At 45.5% G+C, this 23,249-nt stretch overlaps 1 protein-coding gene across 2 annotated transcripts in view; it reads left to right on the forward strand.

Moving 5' to 3' along the window:
- Positions 1 to 23,249, forward strand: part of TBX1 (T-box transcription factor 1) — a 190,266-nt gene that overhangs the window by 20,882 nt on the left and 146,135 nt on the right. For both annotated transcript variants that reach the window (XM_072024636.1, XM_072024637.1), the window contains exon 2: positions 13,427 to 13,717. The gene's annotated coding sequence lies outside the window, so the exon portion shown is untranslated. The remainder of the gene's footprint in view (positions 1 to 13,426; positions 13,718 to 23,249) is intronic.

Consider the following 23,249-nt stretch of genomic DNA (forward strand, 5'->3'; position numbering starts at 1 on the left):
ACTCAAGGCTCAGAAAGTAGGGGGCAAATTTAAAAGAAAATAACAACCCAGCTCACCACCTTATGCTATTTTAATACTAGTCTCGTGGGTTGGGGACTAAATCATAAACTTGGGTTTGACACTATATGAGTATGCCTTAAATATTTATTAAAATAAAATGCTTTGTCATCTTCCTGTACATTCAATATAAAAATTAAATCTTTATCACAACCATCTAATGTGGAAATTCAGCCCAGCATTTGTCCTCAGCTCAGCATACCAGCATATCTTTGTCTATTTTCTTCTTACGCCTTGGAGGAAGGATGCTATTCCCGGTTAGAGAAAGAGGCTGGGAGTGGAGGGTTCAGTCCCACTGCTGTCAATAGCTTCCTGAACGAGCATCCTGTGGTCCTGCTGGGATCACAGTCCCCAGCCTGCAGCGTAGCACAAGGGAGACCTCCCTGCTTCCATGGGATGCTGCTGTGTTTAGCTCAGGAGTATTTGTAAAGCACTCAGCTCCTGGAGCAGGAGGAGTTATCACAGCACCTGGCGTTACACTGCACTAGTAGATCACCACATGCATTCCCGTTAGATTTTTTTTTGTTTTGTTCAGCATTCATCTGGCTTTGCTGTTTTACGGCTTGAATTGAAACTGCCTTATCCTCTGCTATCAGCATGGGTGTTTATTGCCGGCAGTGGACCTGTTCAAAGAACAAACAAAGCCACAGCAGGATTCCTTCTGATATTATTTTGGCTCAGGTCTCAAATATGTACCAGAATTTTATTTCATTTTATTTTATTTAAAAAAAAAAAAAAAAAGAAAGAAAGAAAGAAAAGAAAAAAGAAGTCAATGGCTTCGGGTTACAACAAGTAAGGAGCATAGCAACTTTTCCAGATGCAGATGTATTTCTCTGTGCCCCATCCCAGGAGTATCCTTAGCTTCTGTGTAAGAGTTATTGGAGGCAGATACATGAACCACTTGATAAAGAAAACGTTGTGTGACACTTCGATGCATCCTTCTGGGATGCTGCTTAGCTTTTTTATTACTGGGACACTGCAAAAACCCAGCAAGGTACAAAGCAGGATAAGAAGATAATGAGAATTTTCTCTCCAGTCTCTGCACGCTGACTGAGGGCCGTTTCAGATGGCGTCGGGTTTCTTTAGCCTACTCAGAGCTTGAAAATATGCCCTTGATTTCAGCCCACAGGAACGTGGGCTTGTGCTGCTTTATTGTCTAATGGATCTTTCACTTGATCTCCTCATCCAAACACGTTGAGCATGTGCTTGGGTCACTTAGAGAAAACTGAACCCCGCTCATGTTCTTAGAGTGTAATCCCTTAATATTGATTACTGTGTTGCACAGGGGCAACAGGTAACAAAATCCATGTGGATTCAGGCTGGCAGCTGATCGTCCCACACGCACAGTTCAGCTGGTGAGCTGCTTGCACTGCTGGGGCTGCTCTGCCTAATCGCTTACCGCTGATGTATGAAACACATTAATATGTTGGGATAGAAATGCCGGATTGCAGCAGTTGTTCATGTGAAGTGAACAGATGCAATGGAGGATTGTACTATGGCCTGCAAGCCTCTTTAGATTTATCTTGTAGGCAGCTCATGTTTATCTTTTGCCAGCTCATGTTAGACCAGAGTATGGTAACCTTTAAGCCAGTGCTTGAGAAAAATATTTTGCAAAATGAAAGCAACTAATTATAAAATGTAAGGGGGCTGATCTAATTATTTCTAAAACCAGATTTCCACTGAGCAGAGCAACCCTTGGATTAAATTTCACTTGAGGCTAGGGCCATGTCCTCTGTTTCCTGGCATTTTTCCTCGCTCAGTGGAAGCCCCATGCTCCCCTGTGGCTTTTGCCACTTGTATGCAATTTGTAATTGTATGCAATTTGTAATTGAAGTGATTTTCAGGGAATACAGCATATGCTCGAGTCAAATGATAACTAGGAGTCTCAAGACCTGTTGTAGTTTGAGGCTGATTTCTAAATATAAAGTATCCTGAGCTGATCTGTAGTGTCTGAGTGTCTCCTCGGTTCAGTTTAATGGGTGCTCAAATGCTGGAGGTGTGAATCACAGGAGCACAGACTAATGGGAACCCTTACAAACACTTGGGTCAGGATGAGTGACTGGCTAAAGGTACGGTCTAGTACTTGGTGACTGCTGGCTATAAAGGGGTATCTTGCAGGGGAAGGGCAGATGTCAGCTGGCTTTCTACTCTGCCTCCAAATATAGTAAGTGCAGATTTTACACCCAGATGGGTAGAGCTGCACATACAACACTGCTCATGCAATCACCATGCACTAGACTATGAAGGTGCAATCCAGGATACTTAGGGGAAATGTGTCCCTTAAGATCACTGTATCACGTTACTCCCAACAACAACAAAAAAAGAGAGAGAGATGCTCTCAGGTTCATCTTACACGAAGCATTTGCTAGTTCTCTACTGTTTGATAATTAAGAGTATTTTTGTTACAAGAGTTCTACACGCACTCTTTAAATGAGCCCACATTTTCTAAAAGTTGTGTTCCCAGCAAAACAACTCATATGCTTTTGACACGTTCATTTCCAAGCTAGACACTGTGAGATTGGATTTTTCACGGCAATTTTATCTGGGGTTGTTTTGGCATGAATTTCAAACCTGAATGCACCAGTATCCTTAGGCTATCTCGAGGATCTGATCTAAGAGGCATCTTCACACTTACCCTAAAAGGCTGGAGACTGTGTGCGCTGTTAGCTCATTTAAGACCTCCAGGTTTGTGCCTTGCACTTGCAGGTCACTACAGATCCCTTACAAGCTAGTGAAAAAATGACCTTGAGTGTAATGCCAAATGCTGCTGAGAATCACTGTGTCTGTCTGGATACTCATGGCTTGCACTTTATAATTGTGGTTTCCTTTGATGATCATTTCCAAGATGGTCTCAGGAACAAACTGGTTCCAACATGACAGTAAGTGATCAAAATGTAACACACTGGAAGGGCTTGCATAAATGGCATTTAAGGCTGATATATTGGGAAGCTGGTGTGTTTGTTGTTGCTTAGGATATGACTTACTCATTGTAAATGATTAGTGCACTATTAGCTGTAGCTAGCTCTTACCTGATTTCTGTTACATTACATTCAGCGTGTAATATTTGGATCTTCATCCAGACTTAAACTTTCCCCCTCTCCTCATCCCCTCCAATTGGGATAGGTTATGACAAGGTTTTTTCCTGGTTCACATACTAACTCTTAGGTGTTTAAAAGCTCCTATGCCTAGGGAGAAGGGAAGTAAGTCACCAGCCAGCTGGCCATCTCGGCTGCCCCCAACATAAAAAGGGGCACTAGATCTCATCTATTGACTCTGGCATCAACCCCCTTTGGGGATATACTCTTTTAGCTAACCAATTTTCAGCATTTAGAGAGGAGGAATTTCTCCATATTTCTGGGGCAAAAGCCTTCTTTGCCCAGATTTATACAGAGAAATTGTGCCACTTTTTTACTGTTTCCTGAGCAGAGCAGTTACGGGAGAGCATTCCTTTAGATTTTGTCCTATTTGAGACATTTGCAAGATAAATACATGCCGCCAGTGTTGCAAATGGAGAATTTGCATCTTGCTGCATGTTCCCTTTCTCCCTGCCTCTTTCAGGCTTTGGCAGGTGTGGTCATACCAGGAGATTTGGCGTCTAAGTGACCTGGTTTACATGAGAGCAGCCCCATCCCTGGACATTCAAAGACTCATTTCTGCAGCTGCAGTCATGTTTAGAAGCTGCTTTTTGATACTTTGGTTCCATTGTCCCTAAATCCTGTTTTTCGTGATTTATTCAGATAACCATAGTCAGGGGCACAGATTACAAGGATTTAAGCTGCTACCTTACAAAATGTTAGAAGAACTCAGTGGGACATACAGAACTCCAATGATGTTGGCGAGAGCTGGAAGCAGAATACAGGAGGTGGATTTTGTCCTGATAGGGTGTTGATAATTCCTGGTAGAAATCAAAATGAAGGACAGTGGGGTTGCTTTTGCATGGAAAGTGGCTTTGCATGAAGAAAATCTTTCTCCAGTCACAGGTTAACGTCAGGAGTTTCTTGCTTTCTGGAGGACGTCCCCTTTCCTGTTCTGCTTCTGCCTGGGAAGTGTGGCTGCAGGAGCATGCTCTCCCGAAGACACACCACCTGCACGCAGACTTGCTTAGGCCCACAGGGCAAGCCGGGCTCTGAGGGAGATCCCAGGAGTGATTGGCAGTGCAGCCAGGGTAATCATCCCCCCAAGGAGTCCAGCACTGCCCCCAGACTCCACTGCACCTTTGTGCCATGCCAGCTTGCCTAGGAGTTAGCAGGACAACCTAACCTGGGTGTGAGAGCTACCAGAGCTGGGCCAGTTGTTCCCTGCTGACACCACTTCTTGCTCCTGAGCTTGGGGATCACAGCCCTGCTCCCAGGTGAGCGGGCCAGTGGCACTTTCTTTCCTCACTGTCTTGATACTCAAGAGCATTTATAATATCTCCTGTTGGCTGTGGCATCTCCTGATCTGCACATCTCACCCAACGCCTTCAACCTTTCTGCGTTTTGTACCTGACTGCTCATGCAACTCTTTCATGCTCATCAGCACTGCTCTGCCCTGGTGCCTGCTTTCTGTGTGCTGCCCACGCCTGGAGACAGGGATGCACCAGCCCCAGGAGTTGCCAACAGATTAAAGCTGCAGCAGTCACCAAACTCTGAGGCAGAAGATTTCACCCATTGGTGCAGGTATCGAGTTCCTCATTCAAAGCCTGACAGCTGAAAATCTTGATTTACCAGTGCTGCCAGCTCAGCAGTGCATTTGGGCATGTGCTTAGCATTGACATTGTCCTTAGAGGGCCTTAATTACATGCTCCAACAATTTTCTCTACGTCTGTGCCTACGGATGGCACAAATGACTACCACACACACCAGTGCATTGGACAAATGGCTCTACTAGATGGGGAGGAATGGGAAGTCTGTGAATCTTATAATAACCTTTAATCAGCAGCAGGGTGGGGAAGGGAAGAACACTTGAATGATTTTTACATTAGCTTAAGTAAAACTATGTGAATTGGTTAGGTTTCTTGCAACAGAACAATAGCTGGGTTTGCTGCTGGAACTCTGATGTTTCCCAAGCAATCTCTCTGGCAGCAAATACAGCAGGACTGTGGTCAGGTGTGAGCATGCACACAGCCTGGATAAAGAAAGTACAGGTTGCAGGATCTGCTATGCAAATGTTCACCATGAACAATGTCAAGGAGACCAGAACACTGAGGATTCCTCTCCTTTTCTTGAAATGTAGAAATCCTTTTCTGACGGGGATGAGAAAGCCCAAACACGGAAGTGTGTACTGCTGTACACTGTGCATTAAGCATGAAAAACACCCCCAGTTGGAGCTCATTTATTTTCCTTGCTCAGGTTGTGCCTTTTCTAATGAAAAATGTAACCAAAGCTTGCAAGGTTAACTTGAGTTAAGGGGGAAGAGAATGTGTTTATCCTTGTGTGGGGTGCAAAGATGAGGAAGCCATTCCCCAGTGACAACATTGCGTTAGGTTCAGTGATTTTTCTGCCTATTACCTTGATCACATGTTGTACCTTGTACATGTCTGCAGTGTAGATTAACCCCTCTTCACATGCAGGGTGCCTCCAGCAGGCTGCAAGCCGTGGAGGTGCTCTTGCTGGGTTTTAAGTGTAGCTATCGAGTGTGTGATGCAGGAGGAGTCATTTCGCTGCGCTTCTTTGTCTCTTCCTGTAGTGAGTGCACTCTGCACCAGTGATGCCTCAGGAGGATGGTAACTGCAGGGTCTCTGACACGCTGAAATTCCCTTCAAGTGCCCTCCTTCTCCCAGTGCTGGTTGGCTCTGAGAGCGCTGTAGCAGATACTATCCAACGAGATCCATCTAACAAGGCAAGTCCTTTTATCCTGTTATTCCACAACATCCTTATATATTGCTAAACAGTTGTTATGGTCTTCTCCACTGAAAACCAGACATTTATAAAGAACTTGCTGGAACTTGCATTTTGCCTTCTGAAGTTTGATGAATGTCAGGCTACCCCCTAGTGTTTCCTTCCAGAATATCAGGGCATGTGGGATACAAGGGATGTTTCTTCTCCCTCACTATCTTCTGTGCGGCAGATAGTGCTCCAAAGAGGTTCACAAAAGTAAGCCTCCTTTTTTCTTATAGTTTAGCCACTTTCCTTCAAATAATGGAAAGCTGCAGTCAGATATAACTCAAAGTAGCTCCCCATTTTGATCAGTCTCAACATTTTGACCAGCCCACTGGAGTTTTACATACATTCCAGGCATATTCAGATGACCTGTTAGGTTGGTTAATGTAATGCAAATACCAAATGCTTGTGTGTTTACTGTGGTGTCCTGGTTATTTCCAGTTCTTCAAAATACCTGATGATCCGTTGGGTTGTATTAGCAGCTAGGAGCCCCAGAATTTCATTTTCCTGCAGCTAAACAAACATATCACAACCTACCTGTCAAGTACAGCACGTGCTTCTTGGTGTGTAGTGTCTAAGTACTTACGGAAATCATCTGTTTGCTCTTTACTCAGAGAAGATACTCTGAGAAGTTTTGCTCAGTTCTGTCCCTTTCTAAAGCCAAAGGAAGATTGTTTGCTTGTCCTTCCCAGAAAAGGATCACACTTTAAACCTGTAAGTTTTTCTAATTCACTGATATCCATATGAATTTTTCAAGACAGTATGATGATTATGCGGCAATGAGGATTTCCATTTTTGTTGCAGAAGGCTTTTTGCCAATTTTTTTAAGCCTTAAGAGAAATTTTTTTGCAGGGGCTTGGTAAGAAAATGTTCTTTATTGTTTCAACATGTCTTGGGACAAATAGAAACTGGTCCTGAGGCAAGACAGCATTCAGAATTAAATTAATTCTCTTAAATATGTTATTCCAAGATACTATTGATATTGATGTGTTTCCCAGAGTGTGCATGGAACTGCTGGCTGTGTCCCCTCTTTTAATTGATATTGCCTTATTGACTAAAAGTGACAGTAGAAGAATTTTCCCTTGATTTTATTCCCTTCTGACAGTAGCCTGGAGATAATATATTTTGTATACTTGGTATTTATTCTGCTGATTGTATTTTGTAAGCTTGGGTTCACCTAGCCCATACAGCAGCATGTTGTTATCGCTGGGCTCAGCGCATTAATCCGAAGTGACAAGGCACAGTGGTGCTTGAGCTTACCAGCACGTGGAAGAGGTGAGCGACTCGCCAGGTGCCAAGAGGTGAGCGGCAGGAGGAGACTGCAGGGCTGCCCAGCTGGCTCAGAGCACCCCGTGCCTGCACTACACGTCCTTCTGCTGAGCAGTGCTTGTGCTGCAGAGTAGCACCTGGGGCTTAGCATCCCTCGCCGGTTAATCTCTGGGCTCTGTGCGTGCAGCTGGGATTCCTCAAAAGCACAAAGCACTGAGGAACCCTGGGCTCTGCCAGTGTATGGGAGAGAAAAACACACAGCTAGCTAGGAAGAGAAAAGAGGTGTCTGGAAGAGCAAGAAGAGAGGCTGGGAAGTTTCCAGGAGGCAGTTCCAGGCTTGCTAACGTGTATTCTCCAGTGTGCCAAATAGCTCTGTAGAAGTCTATGGTTGCAGCAAGGGCTGCTAACAGATATGGCTTGTGGCTCTATTCACCTGCAATGCACAAATGTGGTACGAGGTGCTGCTTTGTAAATTGGATTACAGGACTGGGAAGGTTTGTTTGTTGTGCACTGCCAAGTCCCAGCTTTTCACTCTCTTTGCCTAGAGCAGCGAAGCTGTTCTGTGGGGACAGTGCGAGTCAGCTACAGGGGTGCTCGCTCCATGAAGCACTGAATCCTGACCCAGCCGCAGTCTGGCAGGATGAAGTGATGGGGAGGAGAAGGTTAGCTGTGCGGGGTTAGTTGGCTGTGTCTAGAGGGACACTGCTCTCTGGATGGGCATTTGCAGATTGATGGAGCTAGATAAGCATCGGTGAAGATGAGTAACGATGCCACACAAGGTGAGGGAAAACTGCTTCCAGGATCGTGAGCTGTAAGAAGAACACTGAAAATAATGTCAGAAATGGTGTCTCTTCCAGCCCTGTAGGTATCTGGCAGTAAAAATGTATTGATTAGCTGACATTCTTGCTAACAGATGCTAACAAAGACAGCCCGTACTAGATTATTTTTGTACTGAATCATGGCTTGTACATTGGAGACTACTGGAAAGAAATTCTCAAAGCCTCATGTTCATGTGGGCCCTGCTCAGGTTTTTCCAGCTTACCTGGAAGGGCAGGTGGGGGCAGCGCTTCCCTCTTCTGCCACTCGGAAACAGGGTTCTACACTTTTCTCTGCAACCCCCTGGCTCTGCACTTCCTGCTCTAGCTCTTCTGTCTTTAGCGGCCTCTGTGGAATATACAAGCTTGTGTGTCAAAGGAGTGCCTGTTCCTGGCACTTCCTCTGTTTGACCTGTTAATGCTTGCTCGTGCTCGGGTGTCACAAACCCCAGTGACCTAACGAGTGGTCACATTGCACTGCTGTGGGCCCAGCTCATTGCTGTGCACCAGGAGCAGCAGATCTGCTCTCCGGGCACAGCTGGGGCTGAAGGGAAGAACCAGAGAGAAGTGAGGACAGGAGTGTTGTAGCTTCCCTCCTGCCCTGTGGCTCACTGCGACATGTTTGCTCTGAGTGGTGTCACGCAGAAGTGACCATGGAGCTCCTTTAATTCAGATTTTGGCTGTATCTATCTCTGGGTGACTGCAGATAAAAAGCTCTTGTACAGAAGTCGTCTTTAAAGGTTCTCTGACTTCTTTCATAGAAAATGAAGAAGTTGCTGTTGAGATGCACTTTTCTGTCAAAGTTCTGGAGTTTGTAGCCAAACTCTGCAGCAGTTCTTTGAATTAAATCCCCATTGCAGTCACTCTTTACTTTATCAAGGGGTGTGAAATGGTTTGCTCTTATTCACGGCAGCAAAACTGCCTAATCCCTGGCTTCTCAGCTGATATTAATGCTAGTCTTTCATTTGCATTCAAGACCATTTTGACTTTAATTCCTCTGAGAGATCTGCCTCTTAAATGCCTGAAGTAAAAGCCCAATCCCTGTGTCAGGTGGGCTTCTGGTGTTTTGTGGGCTTGATGAGAAAAGCAGTTCTTTATGGAGAAGACAAATCAAAGCTGCTTTCTTGCCAGGTGTAGATGAATTGGATGGGTAGAGAAAAGTGGCTTTTTAATGCGGAGGTGTGTGTTAGCTTAAACAAACAAACAAGAAAAAGAACAACTAAATCTGGGCATGAATTATAGCCTGTTTCAGATTTCTGTGTGTCACGTTTTGAATTGAGCTGGAGTACCTATGGCTTTTTTAAATTGCATTTGAACAAAAGTAAATACAAAGAGAAAGAAACCAGGACAGCAAAAGCCTGCAGGAAATTCCTCTACTGTAAACAAAGTCACCTTATGATTGATGTGAATGTACAGCCCCTTGTAAACATGTCTGTTTACTTGCAGGAAACCAGAAAGAACCCACATTGGGTGCTGCTGATTTTATCTAGCTTTGCTTAAATGCTTTTGGCTTCCAGTAGTCACTCTAGAGAGAGCGCAGGAATGATGGCTGCTCCCTGGAAAACTCAAGTCCACTGTACTTTAAATTCTCTGGTAAATACTGCAGATGGGCAGGGCTGCACGGGAAATCTTGGTAACAGCATTTTGTGGCAATCCCGAACCTCAGTGCTGAAAGCTTATTAATAGTGGCTGTGAAGTATTAATCCTTTGCAAAGGAGCTCTACTTTTCAGTGCACCTAGTGAGGGAATTTTATGCCTATAAAAATGGTGTAATAACCCCAATCCTACACCATGAGCTTCCTGTAGGCTCCCACCAAAAATTCATTGTGCTAACAGTGTCAGCGCTTCTGAGGCTGCCAAATACTGTGTTGATGGAAAACATTGTAATTGTTTGTGGGACACTTTGTTTTTATTTAAAGATTTGTTCCTGTCTGAGAGTGAAATCTTGTCTGTGCTGAAGTCTGTCAGAAACTGGTTATGGCCTTCAGGGGGCTGCAAGTCATGGCGAGCAAAGCTGGATTTTTATGATGGATATTTCAGAGAAACAATGGGGAGATACGCATTGTCTCTGCTGAAGATGTGACACATAGCTACTGCAGAGAAGCCCAACATTACAAAGTGAAGTACTTGCGTGGTGATTTGGTCACGGTCTAGACATCCCCCTTGCCAGCTGGTTGTACTCTGCCTCCCAGGGGTGAGCACATTGCAGGGTTCTTCCCGAAGACCTTGTTCTGCCTGTACACAGGCAGAGCTCTCACTGTTTTGCAAAGGTTTTATTTTCCTCAAAAAAAAAATTGCAATTCTGAGATGCTCTCCATTCTGCAAACAATTACCAGTAGCAAAATGCATTAAAATCTGCAGATCTGTTCCCATGGGGAAATGTTACACCTGGGATTGTTCACAAAAATGTGGCTCTGGTTTGCAAAATGCCTTGCCGTAGAGTGTTATATAGAGGCAGAACAGGGAGGGCAATGTTTTTTCCATTTGTGCATACGGATGTGGAATTTGAAAGAAGCTTTACAGATATTTTAGGCCAACAATCATGTTGTACCATAAAGCATCTAACAACATGTTGGCCTAACAACATCTGTGCCTTTCACATGGATCATTTTTCAATGAAAAGTATTTATGTGGGTAGAGCATTCCCAGGCAGTGTTAGCCACGTGATGTTACTGCATCGTGCTACAGCTCAACAACCTGTGCATGAAAGCGGGCTCCTAGAAGATGCCAGGACAGCTCCTTGGAACAGTGTCTCAGCAACCCTGCTCTGCTATGAGAAAGGAGTTTACTCTCTTTCATCAGTTACTAACCTACAAGAGGCTGTTTCTTCTCACCCCGTAACAACATAAAGAATCTTTGATAAGGGAACTACTAGAAAATGTAAGCAAACAAACAAGCAGACAAAAACCTTTGAAGAATATTAGCTAGATCAGCCTTATCCTTAGCAGTTCCCACTATTTTGCTTGGTAGAAAGTCCAAGTCTAAGTACTCCAATTCCAGGATCACCCCTAACTATGTGTTTAGTGAGCAGACATCTGTGATGTCCAAAAATTTAGTTCTACATCTTGATTAAATGTGACATTTACCCACTCTTTGTGAAGACAATCAGACTCCCCCTACAACTCTTTTCTTTTTTTGCTGCTTTTTGACTTTCTGAACAAGTTGTGATCAGGGTTGTCGTCTTGACTGGCTAGCTGAGAAAATGGTCCTAAAGAGTCCTATTTAGGAGTAGTAGTGTTTATAGACTGAGTAGAGATAAGAACAAAAATGGGCTTAAAGTTGCAGCTTTAAAAGGAAAATCCAAGGCCTGAATATTGGCTCTGAGATGTCTGCCAGGCACAGGAGCCACATCAGCCAGTCCTGGTTCCCTTCAGGGTAACACCAGGTGTGAAATCCTGGCACTGCTGAAGTGAAAGATGTCAGTAAGAGCAATGAGCTGAAAGTAAAAGGGGAATTTGAGCTAAATACAGGGAAAGTAATGCACATCACAATTAATGTAGATGGTAGCTGGTTAAACAGTGTCTAGAGGCTGTTAGAGATTTCCTACTTAGAAGTCAAAGCCAAACTGAAGTCAAAGTCCTTCAATTTGGGGTGAATTTGCTTTCTGTGCTGAGGCAGAACCAGACCCTCTGAGCAGGAGCTCCTTGGTTCTGCTGAGGCAGCATCCTCACCTAATTAGCCAGAAGTATGCTGTTTTCTGACTACTGGAGCTGCTGAGCAACCTTTTACCTTCTTAATCACGTCCTCTTTTGGTTTGTTAAGCTGGAGAGGACAGAACAAGAGGAGAATTTTTGCCAGACTGAGAACAAACATTGCCTCATGTGGGTGGTTTTATACCTTGGAGGCCAATCCCTCAACTTTCTGATTTGTTTGCCCCCTTCTTTATTTCTGATGGGAAAACAACCCAGCAGGATGTAAATCATGATGCAACTCTCTCCACCCCATGAAAAAGTGAGAAACTGGAGCAGGAGGGGCTGTCACATGTGTGCAAAGAGAGCAAAGAGGAGAGACGGCAGAATGAATTTCTCCTTAATAAATTTGACGTGGAGACTGGAAGCGTGTTTATAAAGCCTAACTGAGAGTAGAGGAGGGTTTGTATCTTTGTTTTTTTAAAGTGCAAAATCAGGGCTGCTTTATTGGACCCACGGGATTGGACAGTGTGTAGAAGGCCACCCATCTGGAAACCAGCTGATCGCTGCCGAAACTTTCTTCCCAGGCTCTGGCCCTTCTCTGACAGGGTGCTAGGGTTTTATGAGAGGCCGACAGCAAGCCTTTTACAGACCATAACTCCTTGTCTCAACAAAACTTGCTATAAATTAGCTGGAGAAAGGACCTGAGGGGATTGTCCCAATCTGGCTTGGGGTCTCAAGTCCAAAGTCAGCAATTTTAACAGAATAATCTGAGGTTTCAAATCAATTGTGTCTGGAAACAACCTTTATGGGAAATGGGTGAGTGGGAGGCAGCAGGCAGTAAAGGGGAGGCAGGGAGTGAGAAGAGGTTATTTCTAGATGGTGAAAATGTAGACCATGTAAGTCTCTTTTCCCCAAAGACTTTCCAGGGTCTATAAAGGAAATCAGTCACAGTTCCTCAGGAGTCCTTATTTCCTTCGAGCATAAGGCAGCTTCTATACAGAACTTGGAATTGCTCTCTGAGCCTGAGCATTTAAAATCTTGGAAGCATTCAGAAATTAGGCTTGGATATGATCTTCCCAGTGGTTCCTTTTTTCGTAATAACTTAAATCTAACACACTTCAAAGCAGTCCATTCCTGTATGAAAGATGTGGCCAAAACTCTTTCCTATCCAAATCACTGACCTGATACAAGGCTTGTATACCAGAGTGGTTTCACAAAAAATATAGTTTTAGGATGGAAAGAGATTTTCTTGAATTATGCATTGAATCCAGTTGATGACTGTCTGGTCCTATTGTCTCTTCATGGAAAATGGAACCAGTAGGATGATGTTACAGAAGGCAAGACAACTCGGGTTATGCTTTTCCAAAAAAAATTTAAAAAATAAAATAAAATAAGAACAAGTTAAAACTTCAATAAGTTCTAAACATTGTGTTCAGGAAATTAAGTAAATAATTTCATGCACTATAGACGAGTAGTTGCCTATTAAATACCCAAACAGTGTTTCCAGGTAAGTAGGCTGGATACTTTCTAATTAAAACTATACATACATTTGTTTTGGGATTTCTGAAAATATCAAAGAAATAGGAAAAAACAAACAAACAAACAAACACCACCAATAGCAAAATCAGCAAGAAACAGTATTATTTTAATCATTTGCCATTAAAAATGATTATGGAGCAATTTGGTTGGATTGACCACAAAAATTGGACTAGCAAACTTTTGTGGTATTGTCACATTTTCTAGTAAACTGGGTGTGGTTTCACACAGATCTCATGATCTTTTTGCTTTCTAGGACGGCTGAGTGGCTGAGCCGAGTGATTGGGGAAGAGGATGGAAACCAATTTGATGACTTATCTTGGAGGCAGGAGGATGTCTCTGAGATGATTGGGAAAATACTATCTGTAACCAGGGATAACTGCAAGAAGCCCTGCTAAGCTGGAGGACAGAAGGAGAGGGACCAGCATCTTGCCTGGATGTTAGCACAGCTAATGGCCATGTCCTGCCTGGAAGAGAGAGCAGATTACCAAAACAGGATCATCAGGAAAGCACTTTCTCATCCTTCCAGACCTGAAGACAGCACCAGGTAGGCTGGAGAAGGCTTTGGATGGGGACATGGAGGGAATGGGGCTTTGGAACTGCTCTGCGAACTCTGTGGAGTTTTCTCAGTCATGTCATACGGTGTTTGAACTTAGCCTAGTTTCTGGCATGGCGAGGCCAGTCTGGTGTAAGCCGCCCTTGTGGCGTTTGGATGTGCTAATTCTTGGGTTTGGCTTCGTATGAATCAATCGTAACTGGGGCACATGGCTTTAGGATGCTTCTTTCCCCAGTCACAGCAGTAATGCCCACTCTGCTCTTAGCTAGAATGTATTTAACTTATGATTCCAAATGCTGCTTGAACAGCAGTAATTAATGATTACCAGGTTCAAAAAAGAGTTTGGCTTACAGAGCAATGTGACCAAAGACCCATGTAGAGCATAAACCAGACGGGCAATATCTCCATTTGGTGCTGTCCTCATGTTACCTTTTGGGTGTTCATAGGTGTATGTGCCTTTTGTGTGTGTAAGCGCCCAGGACCGCGTGCCTATGCTCTCTCTTCCACAAACTACAGCTGAGGAAAGGCAGGGCTAGTACCTGAGCGCACAATTTTGGATATACAGAAATCGCAGCAATTTGAATGTGGAGTAGATTTCTTAAGCTATTCACAGGAACACTTGGGAACTTTCAAAATGTCAGAGAAAATACACACTTCCAGTATGTGAAACATGATGGCAGAAAGCTTAGCACAAAATTCCAGAAAACAAAACAAAACTTTCACCAGCTTCCACCAGCTGGAGCTGTTACTGTAGCTGCCAGTCTGCCTTGGTTCAGAAATCACCTACTGCTGGTTGATCTGTAACGCTGCGTTGGTTGAAAGATGTAGTGAAAGGGAACTCTTTATGTTCTCAAAATGTATTACATGAGAAAACTTTGCAATATATTTTAATTTGAAACAAAACTGCTGAGAATCAGTTCTTTTGCTGTTTGCTCACATGCCAAGACCTCAGCTTTCTCCTGCAATAGTTAATCCTATAACTTTGTCTGCCCAGGGCTGGTCCAACTCCTATCAAAACCAATGGAAAACTGCTGGTGGAAGCTGTATTGGGCTCATCTGGTGCCCTGATGAAATTTGTGGTGATATACCAAAGCAGAACAAAGATAACAGCCGCAGACTGTAAATTCATTGGGGCAGGGACTCTGTGTTTGTATGCATTGTATAGTGTTGAAGACATTTGTCAACACCTCAGAAATAATGAATAATGCCAGTGTGAGGAGGAAATCTCTCCACTCAACCCTAGGTGTTTCTGCCGCTAAGTGTTGAAAGAGGAACACAGAGACCCGAACTTTGAGGACTTGGCAGGTGAGGAGAAGGAAAAATCTTTTAACTTCCTTTTTAAATTTAAACTTAATCTGCATTTGTTGGGTCTGGTTGAAATATTTGAGCTTTAAATTTAATGTTGTTGGTTTTGGGAAAACTTCTTGGGATGCATGGCATGAAAACACCTTAGATATGTGGTAAGGTTTTGATTTAATTTATACTTTCATCTGCTTTCCATTACAAACCAGACTAATTGCAGTAACATTCTCTGTGGCAAAAAAAATACTTTGAGAAGTGTGAATTTGGAAGTTTTCTCACTTTACAGTACCTGTAAAAACATTCAGCAAACAGGTTTTAAAATGATAGATTATGGGAGGGAGCAAAGACTGGATGTCTTCACAGTAGCAAGATTTCACTGACACTATCAAGTTTTCAAAACTGTCAAATTCAATCTATTCCTCTTTATAGAAAAGCTACTTTGCACACTTGAATTGCATTTACTCCTGTTTTAGAGACCTTTAAAATTCTAGCACAGGTTGAAATGTCACTGGTGTTTGAAGTGCCCACGTAAGCATCCACGTTTTGCTCTTCAGCAGCTGACTGATGGGTATGCTCATGAAAGAAAACTGCTTGCTTAAAAAAAACAAAAGAACAAAAGACATTTCCAGGGGGATCTAAACAGTGCTTGTGGAGGAGGAATGAGGAGGAGCAGGACGAATCTCTTGGCATGGTCTTCCTGCATGCTGTGTCAATAGGGTTTCCCCGGCGTGCTGTTGGCTGGACTCCCTTGCACTGCTGTAGAGGAAGGCTTGGTGTTCGGCAGCACGTGTATTCCCCCTGCTCTCCTCTCCCTAGCTGCTTGTGCTATAAACCTGGTCATTGAATGAGCCTGATTTTAAAACTGCTCCTGTAATATCACTCTGGGAACAGGATGAAGCACTGAAGGCAAGGATATCTTCACTGCCAAAACCGGTGTGCCATCAGCGTACCACCTTGGTGATGCTGTTCTTCGGGTACAGACTTGTTGCATTTTTTGTTCTGTTTCAGGTAGTGTCTTGATGGGCAACCCCAGTTTTTTGAGCTGTCATAACATGAAACTGGCATTAAATGTACCCAACACAAAAAATAACTTTGATTTTGTATATGGGCTTTATTTTGCATTTTTGTTGTTATTGTTGTTAGAGAAATGTTCGAATCTACTTTTCCACCAAAGAAGATAAGAAAGTGAAAGACAAGTAACCTCTTGAGAACATGATAATTTTGTAGGGAAAGTCTAATAGGACTGAGATAAGCTATCACCATGCACAGGTTTGGTAATGTATGCACATACAGAATTCTGGCTTGGGGTGTAAATGCCGTTCTTTCCACTAGAATTATTTATTCTACCCAATTTGTAATGCATGCAAGTCTGCTTTTGGGAATCACCCTATGGACACAGGCTCCTGTGCACTTCATGCTTATCTGCTCATGGTAGACTACTGTTCTGTACGTGTTGACAATCATTTGTGTAGCTGTTGAGAGAAGCAGGAAGGAAACTGAAACGCCAAGTGAATTTCAAAGTCGTTATCACCATGTGGAAGAGGAACAGTTGTCAAGTGAAAAGTGACAGAATTGGCAGGGCTGGATCTTGCTGCTTGGTACTTCTGAAACACCAAGCAAGGGGCAAGCGAGCAGTTAAAGGGAGATGCTGAGAAATGGGATGTCACATTAACTGTGTTCAGACTGACTTGGGATCCAGGCTCCCGGTCCCACAGTTGGCACTGCTGACTCTTGTGAGAGCAAAATCTGTGCTGTATTGCACGTATACTGACATGCTGCTCCTGCTGCAACATCTGAATTGGTGTGGCTGCTTGAGCCTCAAATTTGCATGTTAAAAAGATGTTTACTGATCCTAATGGATTACTGGCCCTAGTAGTGGAAAGCTGGGCCAGAATTGTGAATCTGTGGCTCTGTCCAGATTTGGGATTTTGTAATTAAGAGGTTTTGGTCTGAGCATGTCTCTAACTGTAGCTAAACAAAAACCTCCTCACTGTAAACTTTCTTTCTCAAATAAAAACCCCAAAGCATATAAGCCACAGAAAACCTCTCCGGGTGACCTAGCGAGTTGTCATCAGGAAGTGATGCTTTGCCATTGGCCCTGCTTCTTGTATGGCTTGGACTTAAGCTCTGTCAGAAAAAAATGATTCTGGTACTAATTCCTGTATCCTGAAGGACAGAGCCTGTCCTTTGGGTGGATGTTACACCCTTCTTCCCCTGAAGAGTTAGTCCTCATACAATAGGGAGTAATGCTAGTCTGGCAATGAACGAGATCAGCTGATCGAGTTAAGTCCTTTCTGAAGTCAGTGTGTGATACTGCTCTACTGGAATGTGCAGAAGGAGCCAAGAAGCAGTTATGGGAGAGTAAAATTGCAGTGTTTGTTCTGGAGATGGGCAGAAGTAAAAAAAGCGCATACAAAGTGACCTTTTTATAGTGTACATGAGAAAACAGAAGACTTTTTAAGTACATGATGCATTTGGTTACATTACAAATCCTTGTGCTCCCTTTGCTTCCCTTACTTTTCCTGTTGGGTGTTCTTGCTCCTGGGATGAGGGATGTAGGTGCGATGTATTTCCAAGCCTTCTTCAGAGCTGAGCAGGCTGATCAGCTGCTTTTACATTTGCAGTTCCCCAGGAGCTGCATGCTACAAGTTTTGAAATCCCGTGCTGATCGCAGGACCTGCAGAGACAGGAGCTCTGCTCTGTAACATGTCTCCCTGCTCCGTGCCCTTTCCTGGGGCTCCACTTGTCTGTACAGAGGATGTGGCAAATTATTTCCATCCTCATGGGGAGAACTGCTTGTGGTTAAGATGATTTGCAAGTGTGGTGTTGTGTGGTTACATTATTGCTTCCTCCTATAATCCTACATGCTCTGGTGCACAGGGTGTTTAACAACATCCTCAGGTTGACTCCACACAGGCTAATTTGGACTGTTTAGATACTTCTGGTGAGCAGAGTGGTCGGGTCTGATTGTAGGCTTTAGTGTAGGCTTCTGAAATGCAGCCTTCACTTTGTGATAGAGCAGGTGTGTGAGAGCAGACATCCTTCAGATGAAAGCAGCAAAACCGTTCATCTGTGCCAAGCGGTGACCTACTCAGACATGTCCAGATTGCCTAGCAGCCCACCATGTTTCCATTTCTGGATTTAACTTGTAGCTGTCGAACACCTCCTAAGGGACCTTCTATCATTGGTGGTCATCACATTGGCCACTCTCACCACCACAAACACTGGTCCTCAGATGGCATTCTGAAAACCACTGGTAGCAGCAGCCTGAACAAGCCGTCGGTCCTTGTCATCTGTGCTGTGAGTCCAAGAGCTGCTGCAGCTCTTTTCAGGCCAGGGCAGCGTGGCTCTAGTGACACTCGCAGTGCCTTCAAGCAGAGGAACATGCACTGGTGCCATTGAGCTGAGTGTGATGCAGAGCGTGTTTGTACTGGCCGAGTGCAGAAGTCAGCCTGTGCACACAAGTCAGCTGTGTCACAAGCCAGTATGAAGTCAGTTGTTGTGCTCTCCCCTGCCTGCCTAGGTAGAAAGAGGAATGCAGCCAGGCTTACTGCCCGTCCGCTTCACTGCAACAACCCCTCGCTGGCAAAGTGCAAGTACAACACCCACTTCTGCCTGCAGTTTGCCGAGCAGCTGAGCACGCTCCCCTGCAGCAGCCCAGCCGGAGCCCTTCCTCTCCCGCTGGCAGATTGGTAAGGAGCAACTTTCTTCCTCCCCTGCGAAGTGCTGCTCTGATTTACTGCAGCTCTTCCTCGAGCACTTCCGGAGGTCAGAGGGCTGCAGACATTAGCCCATAATGGAAGACCTGAGGTCATCTGTAACCAATACGAACGAGCCCGGGTGCTGTGCAGTGCAGCTGGGAGTAAATAAACCTGTCCCCTGTCTTGCTTTGTAAAACCTCTCGCTGATGTGATGCAGAGAGGAGGATGGAAGAATAATGGATGGTTCTCATCAGAAGAAATATAGTGCCCAGTGGCTTGGGAAGAGTGTGTGTTTATCTGTTATTCTTGTGGGATGCTACCTGGCAATGCAGCTGGACTTCCCGTGGAGTTTCTGGTGGCTGCAGTGGAGACTGAGGGCTGCATTGCTTGTGCCCAGGCAGCGTTTCCTCAGCCTACCTTGCGTCATCATTGTTATTTACCATTTACAATGGAAATTTAAAATGCCTCAAAATTATAAGATTACTTTTTAGTTCAAAGAGCACTATAAAAATCCTGTACTGCAGTAATGTTGGTCTCCATTGGAAAATCCGGGGTCAATGCATAATCCGCACAAATTAACCCGGGTTGGGTTAGCTGTCGTAACGTTGCTGATGGTCCTTGCTCCAGTAGCATTCGGAAACTGCCCAGCTGCGGTGACTGCTGATAGAAGGAATTAAAAGCGTGGGTGTCCTGCAGGCAGAAGTCCTGGTGGAGGTAACTGAAGGACTGAGCACCATGTGCAGTGGAGCAGACCCAGCCAGTACACACTGCTCTATGTGCAAATGCAGAGACTAATCCTAAAGGCAACGAAATTTTCTGCATTTCAGTGCAGTAAATCCCACTAAAACCCATAGCAGGGCTCTCAGAGGCTGACTGTGGGGCTTGGCAGCTGCACACTGTTGTTCCTGACCAGCTGTGGTCTAGGCTGCCCGTGGGGCTGTGCATCTGAAGGGGAGGCCTGAGAGCCAGCCCCTCCTGTGCTCGATCCAAGAGCAGAAAGTGCCCAGTCAGAGGGGAGAGGAACTCAAACGGGGCCAGAGGTACCGCTGGCAGTACTGGTTAGGGCTGGTGCTCCGCAAGTCTGTGTGTGGTGGTGCAGCCACCGTCAGACGGCCTCTCCTGGTGCGCTCCCTGTCGCCATGTGATGCTCTGGAGCTGACTGGCTGCAGCAGTCATGAAGCCAGCAGTGGGCAGTGGGCCACTCGTGGTGTGAAAACCTGCAGTGCAGTGCCACCGTGAGAAAGGCAACTGTTATTTCTGGGGGCCTCCGGGAAGCCATTCCCAGTAACACTAAGGAAACCTTGGTACCATCTAGGAGACGTGGGAAATCCCACCTTGCTGTTGTGTTCAGGGTAAATACCAGGGAATTGGGTGATGTACTCACACAAGGGAATGATGCTTTGTATTTTAGTTAAAGTCTTCTTCAGGACGCATAAGAGAGTGGTGAACATTCCCCTGTTTGTTGTCTTCTGCCCAGGTGCTTCTTTAAAAACCAGGCACAGGTTCTACTGAATTACACCCCCCTTTTGTAGAAAATTTACAGAACTGAGTAAGGTGGGATGCCATCCCCTGCGTGTGGAGCCTCCACTGGGCTCTGTGTTGAGTATGTGATGCCAATAGTGGTCCAAAAATCCTGTGAAAATGTATTTGGGTCAATTGGGTGAGGTTTTACATCTGAAGATGGGAGCTCAAAATATGGGAAAAAGTGTTTTTGGAACTTAGGCTTGAAAACAACAGCCATGCTTAGCACCTCCATTCACCCAGTAGTACCATAACAGAACCTTTCATCAAGTGCTACTCAGACCTGCTCCTGTCTACTCCAGCTTCATTACTAGAAATTAGGTCTATTTATTCTGCTTTGAGTACTCCATGCAATTCAAGTCCCGAGGAGAAAGACAAGCTCAATAGGCCGAGTGGTGTTTGTTTGCCTGCGTTTATCACCATCAGCAAAGGAAGCAATTTTCATAAGCAGCAGGGAGCAGGGAGCCCCCCCCGGCGTGGCTGTTGGCCGTGGCGGTGGCTGTGCCGCAAGTGCCCCACGGACCGCTCCGCACCTGAGGGCTGCCCTGCGGCACGGAGGTGATGACAATAGGCCTCTCAGATAAACAGAATTACTGAATAAAACGTGCTGAAAGCCAGCAGCAGGTGAACTGCTCAGAACAAACCCCGCACACCCATCATCCTGCCTGCGAGGCAGGCTGAGCTGTGGCTGGGCACAGCTTATCACTTAGGTTAACACACGGTCCTTTTTCCCCCTCCTGCCCCAACACCTCCCTTCCCAACTTTCAACAACTGTTTGATTACTCCCGTGATACAGCTAGAGAGAAAAAATGATCAGCTGCCCCCCGTCCTCTTTCACAACAAAGCAGAGGAAGCAGCTCACCCGGGCTTTGTCCAGCCGCCAGGTGCTGCTGGGTGCCTGCTCACTGCGCTCTTCAGGAAGGTAAATATTGGGCTAGAGATTATTGCAGCTCTGCTCAGAGCAGCCCAGTGCTCCGGTGGGCATTTGCATGTCTCCTGCTGAGCCAGCCTTCGTTGGTGCATCAGGAGCAGTAATTAGCTCAAACCTCAGGGAAATGTTCGGCTCTGTTGGTTGGAAAGATGGTGCACGTCTGGAGGTACTGTTGGGGATGGACATTTGTCTTCTGCTCCAGCCTGTTTAAAGGCAGCTGCATTAGGAAGTGAGTAGAAAATCCAGCTGAGGTTATCTGTGCACCAGAAAGTGTGGTTGTCACTGGGAATCTGTTCACTCCAGCACTCTCTGGAGCATGTTCCTCTTCTGCCACATGCTACCACTTGTTTTCTTCACTTACAATTCCTAGCAAGAGAAAGAGAGAAAGAAACTCTGGATGGATTCCCCAGAGGAATGCACTTCCTAATGCACCTCCTGCCTAAGATGCCAATCGCATCTGGCTGCAGAGGCACTGGGCACCAGAGAAGGTCTTCCCTGAGAGGTGGAGGCAGTGATTCCTAGGGATAAGATGTCAAACATTGGCAGGACATGTGTGTCATGCAGTCTGTGCTCGCTGGGCGATGGCGGTGTCTGTACTTGCTCTCCCTGGGTTTCACGGTCTGCAGTGGAAAGCCAATCCTTCGCTGGATTATGAGGAGTCACGCAAAAGCTGCCTAGCAAATGCTAGTACTAGTAAGAGAGGTATCGGGGCCTGTCTGTGTCATCCGCACCAGACTCCAGCAGGCATACCCAGCATGAGGAGCTGGCAGGGGAAACAGGGAGTGGTGAGATGGGGAGCGGAGGCACAGAAATAAAGTAACACAGTCACGGGCACGCAGGGGGGCAGAGGTGGGCCAGGCTTTGGGTCTTGCGGGCCCCAGCTCCATGCACCGCCCAGTGCAGCAGGCAGCTCACACGCTCTGGTCTACATCAAACACATCCACATCAGGGCGATGTGTTGCTGTTTTAACAGCTGCAAACGGCACAGGATAGATTCAGATTGTGCGACGCTTTCTTCCAGCTTTTTAGTAGGAGAATCAAGGTGGCCCAATGGAAACTCCGCATCTTTTTGGAACAGCTCGGAATGGTGTTGAATTATGTTTCTACTTGCACAACACTGCTCACACAATCCAGAATTTCGTGGGAGCTCAGCAGGGTCACTGCATCACAGCCCCTGTAGCTACACAAAGAGGAAAGTAAATCTGGGAGGCAGAGAGGGAGCTGGGGCTTCCGTCACTCCAAATGCACCTCGGGGCTGGCAAGGCACGGAGACCTTTTATACTTCGTCCCTGCCAGATACCTGGGTGGTATTGCCCAAGGATGAAGGGAGCAGAGCGGGACTCATTTATCACCTTTCCTGTTTTCTCTTTGTATTTATTTTTCTTTTAAACACTTAAAAAAATTAATTTAGTGCTGGAGAAAGGTGACAGATTAACAACCCCAGAGACTTCAGCCCTCTGTTTATCCACTGAATAGAGAGCTGTAAGCACATTCCCGGTGCTCTTACGGCACCGTGCCCCAGCCCTGACCTTGGGGACCAGCTCCCAGGGGAGCAGCCACCCCAGCCCTCCGGCCCACCCGGCCCACTCGAGCGGGGCCTGGGCTGCAATCCACCCCATTGCACCGCACCATCCCACAGCCACCGTGGGGCTGTTGCTCCTGATGGAGCAACACACTTTGAGGTCTTGCTCTTTTGGTGCTCCTTCTCCAGAGGGGGAAAAGGGCTGTTGTGTGAGAGCACAACCGAGAAGGCCTTTGGGACTTCCAGGTGTCAGTGGGTGTGTGTTTCACCCAGCAGAAGGGCATAGTAGTGATGTTCTCATAGTAGCATGTAGAGCACGACAACCATGTAGTTGCCATGTGATTTGAAAGAGGCTGGGCGTTCACAGCTTCTGGGAAATCTTTGGATGCTCTATAATCTAAACATGCCACATGGATCCTAGCATTACGTTGCTGACTTTACAAAAGTTATTTCAGTTTGTTCCTTATAGTAAAGGTTGGTTCCTTGGAGTAAAATCCATCCCCCATTCCTCCAGCCTTTCTCAGTGACATACTTGGTGGATTTTGT

Source organism: Anas platyrhynchos, chromosome 16 (assembly GCF_047663525.1).
Source record: "Anas platyrhynchos isolate ZD024472 breed Pekin duck chromosome 16, IASCAAS_PekinDuck_T2T, whole genome shotgun sequence".
In the NCBI taxonomy this organism is placed as follows: domain Eukaryota; kingdom Metazoa; phylum Chordata; class Aves; order Anseriformes; family Anatidae; genus Anas; species Anas platyrhynchos.